Source organism: Taudactylus pleione, unplaced genomic scaffold (assembly GCF_031769625.1).
Source record: "Taudactylus pleione unplaced genomic scaffold, aTauple2 ptg000642l, whole genome shotgun sequence".
NCBI classification, from domain to species: Eukaryota; Metazoa; Chordata; class Amphibia; order Anura; family Myobatrachidae; genus Taudactylus; species Taudactylus pleione.
The window spans coordinates 3,285,774-3,299,448 of NW_028285044.1; positions in this window are offsets into that span (position 1 = coordinate 3,285,774).

Here is a 13,675-nt window from a genome sequence, read left to right on the forward strand (position 1 = left end):
CCCAAATCCGCACCTGCTGGCTGCTGATGGCACACGGCTGAGGCGAGAGGCTGATGGAGGGAGACGGGGAGGTGAGTTGTTGGGGGGGGAGGCATAATGTGTAAGCCTGTAAGGGGCACTACCATTGTGTGGAATAACGTGTTATATGGGGCACTACTATGTGGCATAATCTGTAAAGGGCATTACTGTGTGGTATAATGTGTAAGGGACATTACCGTGTAGTGTAAGGGATATTACTGTGTGGCATAATGTGTGCATTTGGCACTACTGTGTGGCATAATATGAATGGGCTCTGTGTGGGGGCAAATGTATGTATTTTTTTTTACCTCTGGGGGGCTTTTTAAGATTTTGCTTTGTGGCCCACAAAGTTTTATAAACGCCCTTGCATGCAAACACAGAGGCTCTGGATTTAATATGAACTTGCATGAATCATCAAGTTTGTTCAGACTTAGGTTAAAAGAATACTTTTGTAGCTTTCTCACAAATTTTTGTCAGACTGCAAGTTTCCACTGGAGTTAGCCCCATAACCTGTGTAATTTAAGAGTGTCCTCATGTTTAAGGATTGTGTTACAGTGTGTGGTCCTGACAAAGTTCAAATCTAGGCAAAAACCTAATCCTGGTCAAACTTCACCACCATGCCAAATTTGGTGGAGCTAGGTCCAGAAATATGTCCGTGCATAAAGAACAGACAGACAGACAGACACGATTTCTTGCTTATTATATAGATATATTTTTTATATTTATGAAAGGGAATACACATTTAAAAACTAAAGGGTGCACAGATTATTGTAATTCTACTAAAGGAGGCTAATTTTTTATTATTGTTATTATTATTATTATTATTAGACAAAAAGGGTGCACATATTATTATTATCTTTAGACAAAAGGGGGCATATATTATTGTTTTAGACAAAAGGGGCACATATAATTATAATTAGACTAAGGGGCACATATAATTGTCACACTCTTTTAGCGAGCCCCTCTCATTACATTCCCCTGGTGGGACCTTTATGCCGAAAAGGGCATTTCATTTCCAATGTTGACACCAGCTAAGCTCTGTACCTGAAAATAACTTTTTTTTTTTTTCATAGTTACAGATGTTTAGGAGCTGATTCTAAGTCAAATAGTGCTCTGCATGGACCCAAATGGTGAGTTTTGTAATACAATGCATGCGCAGATGCAAATGTATGCATTTTACCGTATGTCCATCCTATTCTGAATGATATGGATCTCCGCCGAATCTGTCTTTCCCTGAAATTAGGCATTTTGGGGCGGCAACTATGCAAGTACCTGAGAGTTTGGTGGGTGTGTATGAACAGCTCTGTTGGATTTTGAGTCATGAGTGCGAGGTGGTGAAGCCTGTTCCTAACGTATCTCTTACACCTAGCATGGGGCTGGTGCAAGTACAGATACTAATGATGACGGTTGCGGCAGCTAGTGTAAAATCAATGGGTGGCACGGGTTTCTGCTTGCACATGCACAAACCACCCCGCATTAGCCCTATGGCTTCTTGCATTAGCCCTAAGGATCCTCTCATTAGCAAATGGTAGTAAATCTGGCTTCTGCTGCTGCCCGCAAATACAGCCACTTTGCATGCGATTTAGAATCAGCCCCCTTAGGGTCACCTGGGCTTGGGGCTCTATCAGGGTCGGACTGGCCCACAGGGGTACAGGGGAAACCCCCGGTGTGCCCCACTGCCTGGGGGCCCACCCCTTTCTCTAGGGAACAGGTTGAAGACTGTGCACTTGAATTATACATTATACATATGTTACATTATACTGCACAGGACTAAGGTGTATTTTCTACAATGCATTGCTGTTATTAATCTGGTACATTATCTTGCATGTACTAGCACTATTTACTAAATATATGTTTAAAGGGGCCCAGGCCATGCCCTCTCTAATGGTTAGCCAAGCCACTGTGGAAGCTGGCCACACCCCCTCTGGAGGCTGGCCACACCCCTAAGTATGGCCACCTATCACTGCATCCTCCTGGTGGGCCCTTCATTTCCCACTGGGCTCTATTTAGTTGCCCTATGCCCTCACCTAACATGATCCTTATGGAATTCAGTAAAGAGCACAAAGTGATAAACAGTAAGGGGTAGATTTAATAACAATTCTAAAAATGAAAAGTGGAGGTGTTGCCCAAAGCAACCAATCAGATTATGGCTATTATTTCTCTATTGCATCCTAGAAAATGATAGAATATGATTGGTCGCTATAGGCAACACCAGCACTTTCCATTTTTAGAAGCTTTAGTAAATCTACCCCTAAGTGCCTACCACGAACTGTTGAGATGAGTATACACAGCACAGAAGGAAACTCAATGTACAAGTGCCAGACTTCCTTTACATTCAACTGTGTATATGTGTCTGTATGTATATATCTCTGTGTAACTGTGTATATACTGTATGTATGTGTACAAATGTGTCTGTATAACTGTATATGTTTTTGTATGTATTTGTGTAACTCTGGATATATGTGTCTGTAACCATAGGCATGCGCATTGAGTTAGAAGTGGCAGAACTCCCGAACACAGAGTAGGTAGTGGCAGAGGCTGGGCGGTCCTGCAGTGAGCAGCTATGTGTTTTTTTTTTTAAATTTAAATTGTTTTACGGTATGTACTTTAAGTCATCGCCCCAACTCGGGGGTTTAAAGGAAACTTTTCGCCCTGGCCTCCACATGGTCTAAAACCGTCCCTGACTCCAAGCAAGGGATTTGAACAACAAACCTCTTATACCGTATTCAAACATCTACCTTGTGAGCTATGAGTAAACGTGTGATCTTTGTGCACGTAGTCAATAATAACTTTAATTTAAATCCCCCTTTGTATTTAAAAAAAAAAAAAAAAACTCAAAGCTCAGCATGACACGCTATGTGCTCCCGTGTAGCAAGCTTAGTAATTCTAAATATATGTAAGCTAGTTTTAATTCTTAGCTTTTACCACTGCAACTAATCAGATCTAGGTAGTGTGCAGTTGCAGGCTAGGAAAAGGGGCAACAGGGACTGACTGAATACTTCCTACTAGCCTGTAGTTGCATGTAACATAGATCTGCTTAGCTGCAGTGGTCTAAGATAAGAATTACATCTAGCTTCTAGCTTACATATAGTTAGAATTACTAGGCCTGATACACAAGAGCAAATAGCACATGTTTTAAGTGTACGACTGTGGTATATGAGGTTGTGAGTTCAAATCCACCGCATGGCATGCTGAACATTTTGTGTTATAAAAACAATTATTTAAATTAATGTTATTATAGATGAGCTGCAAATATCACCTTCTGTTTGAGCTAAGCTGAATGTAAGAGGTTGCTGAAAATGATGGGGGAGGTGGCCCACCAGACCATCAGCCCAACTGACATTTGCTAGATGGCCAGTCCAGCCTTAGATACATCACATGATGGCGAATTGCTGTATGTGAAAGATCATATAATCTACACCTGTTTATCACCAATATACATTGATTAATTATGGATTATAAATTATTTAATTTGTATGTAAGAAACCAGTTCTGTGTGTAGGATCTTACACTTAGGGGGTGATTCAGCATCGGATGGAATTGCAAAGCTGCATGCAATTCTGTCCTTTCAAATATGCAAATGCAGCAGGAGGTGTATGACACCCCCTGCTGCATTTGCGATCCCAGCACTGTGACCAAGAACGCAGGCTGGGATCACTATCGCGACCATCAGTGGTCCATGGTGGACGGCGACGGGCCTCCGGCCAGCAGAGTAAACCTCAGCTTAGGCTGGCTGGCTTGCGAGGCCCGGAAACTGCGTCCATCTACGCAGTCCCTGGCCTTTCCACTTCTGGAAAATGGGACAGATACGCCCCCGTTTCTGGAAATGCCGACCGACCCCTCACCGCCCCTTTAAATGCCTCTGCCTGTCAATCAGGCAGAGGCATCAATGGGGCTGCGTGCGATTACGCAGGACCCATTCTGCACACTCGCGGAACGGGTCCTGCGCATGCGCATATTCCCGAAAATCGCAGTCAGTTGGATACCTAATTAGCATAATGAATGGACCACTTAAGGTGGGTACACACCTGACCGATATATATCTGCAGATATATCTGTAGATGATGGTCATTCATACACACTGAATGACCATCATCTATTCGGTAGCTGCGGGTCCTGCTGGCCAGGGGGAGGCGGGTCCGCCTCCCTCCCTGCGGCTGCAGACCTCTCGTACACACTTGCCAATGGACAGATATGTCTGTGGACATATCTGTACATCGGCTGTGCAGCACAGCCAATGCGATATGTCTGTGAACTATGTCGTCTGTACACAATGGCCGACGGGCAGCAGATATACTGGCCGATCAATTGATCGGCCAATATATCTGCCAGTGTGTACCCAGCATTAGAGAGAGAGAGAGAGCATGAATAAACTTTGGACCTCTTTCAGACCTGCTCGCTAGCAAGCAGCCGCTCGTTGCAAACGATGTTCGCTAATGTGCGCATGCGTGTAGTTCGCAGTGCGCTTGCACAAACTAGTATGAGCGATTGGAATGTGCTTGCTCGCCCTGCAAAGACAGCCCAGTGGAATGAGTGACAGGAGAGGCCGTTTGTGGGTGGTAACAGGGCAGTAGTAACGGGGGAGTGGAGTTGCGGACGCAGGTGTGCGCCATTTCTGGGGCGTGCATAATTAGCAGACAGCGTCATAGTACACTTCACCTGGTTGAATAATACACTGAAGTGCTCGCAGTACTTGCGGTAGGGTACAGTCAACTGCAATCGCTGCGATCAGATCCGATGGAACCCGATGTACCGATGGATGAATATACTTCCTGGAGATGATGTGCGCTAGTGGGTGGCTAAAGACAGGCTGGTGGGCGTCTGTAAACACAAAGTGATCGCTCGCCATTACATAGAGGGCGTGCTTATGCCTTGCTGTGCGGACAGCTGCCTTGACGTCACTTAGCTGAATTTCCATACGCTGGGAGCGAGCGGTCGCATCTAGCGAGCAGGTCTGAATCAGGCCCTTTGTCTGATCTTTATAGCCCCAGGTAATGCCTCAAATATTTTGAAAAGTCTGGATTGAGAACTTGCTCAAACTAGTTTGAATTCTAACATTCCTTTATTATTCTTGCCTTCTATTGTCTGAAAAGAGAGATATATTAAATCCTGGGGCTAATTTATCAATAAATATTTGCAGCATATATCCCGAAAACACCCATTTTTGGGGATACCCGCAAATATTAAGTATCATATGTCTTAAGGAGTGATTGCAGCAGATAGCTCTGATATCTGCTGCTGTCCCTCCATTTCCAATAGCAGTCACAACCCCCATAAATTTGGTCCTCGCAGCTTACGCCATCTAAAGATGCGTTGTGCTGCTGCAGCCAGGGGCGTCTTAAGAGAGGAGGGGGCTCGTGTGCACTCCCTGTGCCTAGCCCCCCCCCTCTCTTCCCGGTGGCCGGCAGCCGACTGACGCGCCTGGCCAGCCACCGGAGAATTAGTAGACTCCGGGCACTAGAGTGTGCCCGGAGTCTACTACGCATGCGCAGCACACCGGGAATATGGCCGTGGCAGCCATTTTCTTGTATACTGAGCAGCGCTGACATCCGCCGTGGGACCACGGACAGGTAAGTTTAAAATAACATGGGTGCAGGGTGTGCGGTGCGGGGCCCGTGTGCCCCGCACACACTGCACCCATTATAGATACGCCACTGGCTGCAGCCTATGGATTACACTTCTCAGAAATTACAGGGAGGTATCCTCCCTAGCAAAGGCTGCTGCGCATGCGCAGGAATCCCGAGAGGGGAGTGAAGAGACCATTAATGCGGTTTCTACACTCTTATCACATCACAGGGATTGTCTCCGTTCTGAGCCCCTGCCCCTGTGTGTGCTAAGTAATACATCACGGTGCTATCATCTCATACTGCAATGATATCATGGGTGTTATTATTGCACCCATATCGCATTGAGTTTGTGATTATTTATAAATGGGCCCCTAAATCCTATATTTTTGGTTAGCATTGTTAAGAATGCGACATAATACACAGTAAGGCCAGCATGTACATCTAGTATATAACTCTGTTCAATTGAATATAGTGGGGGATTGATTGAATTATTTGTCTTAAACTATCAGAAAGATAGACATGATAATATATTTTTGACAAAGTTAAGCTACAATTTAAATCTTGGTTCTCAAACAATGAGACAGTGTGGTGTTTTAATAAGTATCAATAGAGTTTTGTCTACTGTATACATTATGTTTTTATCACAAAATACATAATTATGATTGCTGTGCCACCTAATTTTTTTTTTAAGAACATTATTTAACAAAAGATCCATATGTACAACAAACATACTTAAAGTATCTATGGGGAAAAAAAGAAATTGATACATTGGCAAGATGGATGTATAGACCAACCATTAAGGATCAGTTTTTCAAACACGTAAAGGGGTAAGAACAGTTAGAGTTGGGAGAAGGGAATGGGTTGGTGGTCTGGGATGCTACTCATCAGCTACATACAGTATATGTGCCATATTCTAAAGGACTGATTGGACTGAAGGTGAGTTAGGATGTTTCCAGTCTGCCACTAATTGGAAGTGGTGGCTGAAGCTACATGTAAAAAAATATATATTTTTGGCTGTGAGTGGCGGGGGGGACCCCCAAGGGGAGGAAAAAGTGCCTGAGAGAGATAGGAATGTCTATTTGTAGGATTGACTGCAAACATTGTTTACTGTCTTTCCAAAATGTCTGTAATTTGGGACAAATATACCAAATATGGAGGAATGAACTCTCAGCAGAGCAGCCCCTCCAAAAAGTATTTGGAACATTTGGGTTAATTTTATGATGTCTCAAAGGAACATATTACCAGTGATACATAAGCTTAGAAGTATTCTTTTTAATTTTCACACAAATTATACTGAAAGCAGTGCTCCTTTGAAATTCTTGCCATTCCCCATCATCCGCAGACTCTCCCAAGTCTGACTCCCATGCTAACTCATGAGGGTCCCTCGGGGTGGATTCAGAGGGTTTAAGATCTGCATATAAAGTGGATATCAGCCCATTGGCTGATGCTTGCCTCAATGTGATCAGTGGTCAACTGGTTAATTATTTTTGACCTTGCCGTGGAATTGCCTGAGTTGTAAAAATTAATAAAAGTGTTTATGAAGTGTCGAAGCCGGATGATTGGCTGAGGCCAAATTTTAAATTAATATCTGGCGACGCCATCTTGTGTTGCGATTATTAGCATTGTGCATCTGTGTTGCTACGGCATATTGGTGAAAGTCCTACCATAACCCATACGCACATTAAATAAAACATAAAATATATAAGACGCACAGCGCACAGTTGCGCTGTTTATCAAAGCACTAAACACAAACGCACCACGCATACTAGCGACTTTACGCAATATTCTCATACTTACACATAAAATAACTTATAAACAGGCTCCTCCGCATTAAAAGCTTAATATCAGAGGTTTTTATTAGCGAATACTTATGTTGTGAAATGTAATGTATACGATATTTAAGGTACATAAGCTAGTAAACATACCATGTTTGGTACCATTCTAAATCACTGTTTATTTGCAGATTTCCAGTTCTACCCGCAAGGAAATCGCATCATGCATTCGCAAGATATGAACTATATGAAATTAGTGGTTAGAATGAAAAGCTGTATGTAGTGTCTTTTATTAGTTTTTAAACCAGTTCTTCGGCTGGAAAACTACACAAAGCAACATCTGAGGAACTGGGACATACTCCCAGTGATGCTATATGAACTGTCCAATGACCTGCATCGTATCAGAATGTCCAGGAGCTAGACCCAATGGAAACCTTTTAACTAGTTCCTTTGTTCTGTAAGGTATATAGCCTGCTTACTGGTTATAGTATACAGCCATTCTTCTTGGATGACCACAGGTTTCTGGAGTGACGACTGTTTACTGGGACCAGTGCGCACGCGTATGTATCGGCTTGTACCTTTTGTATTTAATTGTCTTTTGCGCTAATTGTGCTAGATCTAAGTGTGTAACTTTATTTTATTGCAATAAGAACTTTTGTGCTTTGGAACCACAATATAAGTCTGGAAAGCAATTATTTATTATACAACTTGTATTGCTAAACAGCGACATTTAGAGTATATAGATTAAGGGGTATCGATAGAAGTATTAGACATTGTAATTTAAATCCAATAAGGAAGGAAAATATGCTCCATGGGAAAAGTCATTCAAATATTATATGCCAGCTGAACGTCACGGAGAGCAATCAGGCAGGTTATAACCAGGAGAGAAACTGGGATTAGTAAATAAAAGGATTAGAGGTCCTGAGGCATGAGCCAGATTTAAAGCACCTGCTGGCATTATCCCACAAGGTCAGAGAATGGGATGACACCCCTCTTGGTAGGGAACAAGGCAGGATGCCACAGCAGAGAAGTGGGGATACCACCCATTTCTCTGCTGTGGCTTCAATTTACATCAATCTGTGCCCATATTCTAACAGAATTAAAACTGTTCCTATTGACACATTGAGCCAAATATGTAGCCATGTAGTAATGTTCAAAATTGGGAATAGACTGTATAGATCTCTGCAGAATATGAAGACAAACTCTTGGGTGTTTTTTTTGTCCATAAAAGCTTGAGGGGTAGTATGTTGCAAGTATTTAAAGACGTACAGGGGTATGTGGATCGGTATAGTCTGGAATAGATAGAGGAGTCTAGGGAGGAAATTCATCCTGATGGCATTGATTCAACCTACCATATAAATTGTAAGCTTGTCTGTTATTACCTAATTTTGTTCTATTACTGTTGTTTTCAAATGTAAAGTGCAACAGAATATGCAGCGCTATATAAGAAACTGTTAATAATAATAATCCATGAGATAGAAAGTTGGCTCCAGGTTTCAAGCTCTATTTTGATTTGTGGAATTTATGTAACAGCTGGTGATGGTGTTTAGTGATGTTTGTGCTGGCTAATTTTATGATGTACTGTACTTTGCAGATGTACAACATATGTAAATAATGCTATAAGGATATATTGATACTATGGACAGAGCATGTGGTCACTATATCAGAATGTTCTAAGATGGGTTCATCTATATTTTGTTTTCTCTTCTCATTCACATTTATAAGTGAACCTTTACCTATTTTTGTTCCTCGCTTGCTCTACACTCAAGGAGAGGTGGGTTTGGGCATATGCAAATAAGAGTTAAGATAGCAGTAACCTTGTTACTCTTGATGGCGCCATTCATGTTTTACCAATTTGTATTTGCTGTATACTGTGCTTATATATACTAATATGTCTGTGTTAGAGGCTAGAGCTGTATTTATCATGAAGACACCAAACCTGCAAAGACTGTTTTGAGTGCAGCCTGTTTCAGTGGTGTACTATGTATCAAGGGTCATGTGTCCAAAGGTCATACCAGACTTCACCGGAGGTGCTGGTCAGACACTACAGAAACCCACAAACAGGTTAATCCAGAGAGGATTCCACTGGAAATTACATCTCCAGCAACTATTCTCCTTTGTGGGGACTGGTAATCTGCAGACATCATGGAGCTGGCAGATAGATCACATCCTCCTAACTAAGATCGAGAAGTGGAAGCACTGCCCTGAAGCATTGGTCTTCTTAGTATAGTATTGACAAAACCAAAGATAGGAAGAAAAAAAACTATTCTACTGACGGGACACTCAAAGGCAAGAAATAAATGAAGATGTCTGAAGTGATCATCTGTACTTTGACATCTCAGTGCAGTATGTTTTCAAATTGCGGCAAAATAATAATCTTCAAAAATATATATATATTTTTTCAAAATCCTGTACGTCTTCCTATTGTGCCCAGTTGCTAAGTAAAATTTAAAAACAAGAGTGAAAATGGGTTAAGTGTAATTGACTATCCTGTGTGGATTTTCCACAACCTTCCAGGGATAGACCTACAATTCTGGGTATCATCACAGACACAGATACATATGTATGGCCAATCTGAGTAGGCACACCTAGTCAGACAAGTACTGCATACGTAGGCATTCTTTGTTCAAGTGGATTATCCTGCTATCCAAATCCACATCTAAATGAACCCATATTGATCTGGATAGGTCATATTTTTGGGCCCATGTAGACTGCCACTTGTTGCAACATAAAAGTACCTTAAATTGCAACATATATGTATGGGTATCATAAAGGATAATTTATAACCGTGGCAATTGTTGTTTTAGCTAGGGAAGTGGACCGGGGACAGACCGATACATTTGCACTAACAATGGCATGCTCCAGCTAGTTCTGACATTATTATATGCTATTTGTTAAGGGAAGGGGCCTGTGAAGCAATCTAGAATCCTGAAGACGGTTTAGGGGTATCGCTAACAAGTGGCGTCTGGTTCTTGGAGGGTTTGACCTAAAACTTTAAAGCAGCAATAATTAATGGTTGCAAAGCCAGGCATGTTTTGCACTTAATATTAGCCGCCGCTTTGTAAATATACCCCTTAGATTTAGGACCATGGTGAGACCAGAACAAAGAGCAATCACCTTGTACCTGTTTTCTGTAACAACTGAGGCCACAATTACTTACAAAGAAAATAATTTGTTGTTAAAATTCCAGCTCGGATTTCACTTTAATGCTTTGGAAGGGTTTGTGAACATGTACAGTTGGGTGAGGCTTTAGTCATAGTGTCTACACTTTTCTGGTTACTTGTAATCATTGTGAATGTATAAAGAGATAACTGTAAAACACATGAGTCATGTTTCTCTTAAGATGCAGGCTTAATGTGGGAGCCCAGCCAAGTAGATCAGCGTCATTTTCCCACTACACAGTTGCACAACAAACTGAATTATTCTTTAAAAGCACATTGCCGTTCTAACATAACTCTGTATGACAGGCGTTTAACCGACTGGCACAGTAAGAGGATGTGTATGTCAATAATGGAGATACAACCTCTCCTCTGACAGTATAAAACCCTTACCCTGAATGTACATTCTATTTTAAATATGACCGTGCACTCATTAATAATAAAGTCTCTTCCACTATTGTACTTTAACCCCTTGATGCTTAAGTGTTAATGGCAGTACAGTTACATTCTACTTCATTATCAGTTTACATAATACTACTGTTTGTTTTGCATTGCTGTTGAAAGATATGCATTAGTTATGAGTAAAGATGTCCACATTATAATTTATCTGTTAGTGTGACAAGCAGGATTTCTGTACTTGTCAATCTGGACCTAGAAAAGAAAGAAAAAATGGACACATTAGGGCATATAAAATAGCCTGCTGCGAACTGCAGGTACCTGTGAGTTTTTGGCGATTAAGCCACTAAATGTAACCAACCTTATTTTGCTTTTTAAATTAATCCATCCACACAGCCCTATTATGTGTATAACAAGTGTATTTACCAGAGCCATAACTAGACTTTTTTGTGCCCTGTGCCAGAGAGAGCACTGGCTCCCCCCCCCCATTTTTAAATAGGGTCATAAGATACCGCACCTGAAAAAGGGCCAGTGAAGAGATAGGGGAGGCCAGGAGATGCTGGGGATAAAAGAAGAGGAAAGTACAAGTAAGAATGATAATAAACAGGAAACTTGACAGCCCCAAACACCGCCCCCTGCCCTGTGGTGACCTGTGCCATGGCACAGGTCGCACTTACCCTAGTTACGGCCACAGGCATAGGATGCTGCAACTGCCAGCCTCCCACTGCAGCCCAGCATACAGCAGCGTGTGCTGAGCTGCTGTGATTTAAGATGGATGGGCTGACCACGCTGGACTCGGGACCCTCACCGGACCCCTCTAGCAGCCCGGGCCTGCGTAATTAGTACCCGTGCCCACTCTTCTCAGTGCCCCAGCCCTCCCCATTAGTGCATTAACCTAACCCTCCTCCTTTGGTGCCTGTACCTAACCCTCCCCCCTTAGTGCCTAAACCTAACCCCTCTAGTGGTGCCTAAACCTAACCTCTCCTGTCTGTAGCCTAACACTAACCTCCCCTGCATAGCCTAACCCTAACACCCTCGTGGTGTTTAAACCTAATTCTCCCTCCCTCGTGGCTAACACCGGCCCCGCTATACATACGTTCGGGATGCTGGCTGTCAGAATTCCGTCACCGATATCTAAACTGGCGTCGGGATTTAGGCACCTATGTTTAGCACTGGCTCGGGATTCTGACGCTGGGATTTCAACAGATGGCATACCGTCCATTGGCATCATAACTACATCCCAGGGGAAGGGTTAGGATACTTACCTGCATGTGTCAGAATTTCAACCGTCGAGATTACTCTGCCAGGATGCTGACCACCAGCATTGTGTGTGCCAGGATCACATACCCAACCCCTATAATTTCATACAATGTACTTGATAAATGCACAGACGGTGTAATGGTTAGCATTACTGCCTCACAGCACTGAGGTCGTGGGCTAATTTCCCACTATGACCCTAACTGTGTGGAGTTTGTATATTCTCGCTGTGCTTGCGTGGGTTTCCTCCGGGTACTCCAGTTTCCTCCCACACTCCAAAAATATACTGATAGGTTAATTGGGTCCCAACAAATATTATCCCTAGTGTGTAAGTGTGTAAGCATGTGGTAGGGAATATAGAGTATAAGCTCCTCTGGGGCAGGGACTGATGTGAATGGACAAATATTCTCTGTAAAGCGCTGCAGAATATGTGTGCGCTATATAAAAAACTGGTAATAAATAAATGCTACCTTAAAGCTGATTGGTTGCTAGGGGCAACTTCTCAACTGGTCCACTTCTACAATCTTTTCACTGCTTGATGCATCAACCCCTATGTGAATGCGGAGGAGCAGGGCAAGTTGGAGGAGTCAAACCATCAGAACTAGAATTTGTAGAGGTCTTACACTGTCCCTTGAGAATACAGGAAGGGGAGGTGGGGCTACAGGTTGCACATAAGTTAAATTAAAAGTCCTCCCATGTAGGTGTGTAACTAGACTTAGGGGGGCCCCATAGCATAACTTTCCTGGGACCCCCTCCCCACTCAATGGCTCACCTCTGCTCCATGGTCATCCTCTTTCAGCATGTGCTGCTCAGGGCAGGCACATCTGCTCTCCCAGTCGGCTCTGTCTCTACTCACTGACCTATGCTGGGAAATCCCTGGGTTATGGCCATGCCTCCTCCCAGCATCAGTCAATGAGGAGAGACAGAGGCAGTGCGATCACAGAGGCCACGCAGACCCATCACAGAGTGATTGACAGGAAGCGAGCGTTTGGATGGGTGATGACGGGAGGGAGGGGGGTCGGCAAAAGACAGGAGTGCCAGTCCAATTGAACGCCGTTACAGGGGCGTGCATAAATTAGCCACTGCGACTGCAGCTGTGCACTCACTGCGTGTGGCAAGGTTAACAGTTTCTGACTATGGCCAGACTTGTCGTAATTGTGCGTGAGGGGCCGATGTTATTCGAAGTTTTCGAGTTATATGCAGGATTGTAAAGTATTACGGATGTGCAAAAGTGGTAGTGGGCGTCTTTATGCTGGCTTTGGGCGTCTCTATAATAGCTTTGCGACTGCAGTCATTACCATATTTTTGCAACGGACCTGCATGTGTAATCGCAGGCCCTTTGTTTCCTAAATTGACAGCATTGACCAGTATTATATTCTCATGTGAGCCACACCTGTGACACCTTTAACCTGTTATATATACTGGGCCTGATTCATCACGGATTACAATTGCAACAGCGCACAATCGGTTGATGGTGTGTATGGCGCATGCGTATCCACCGCAGTGC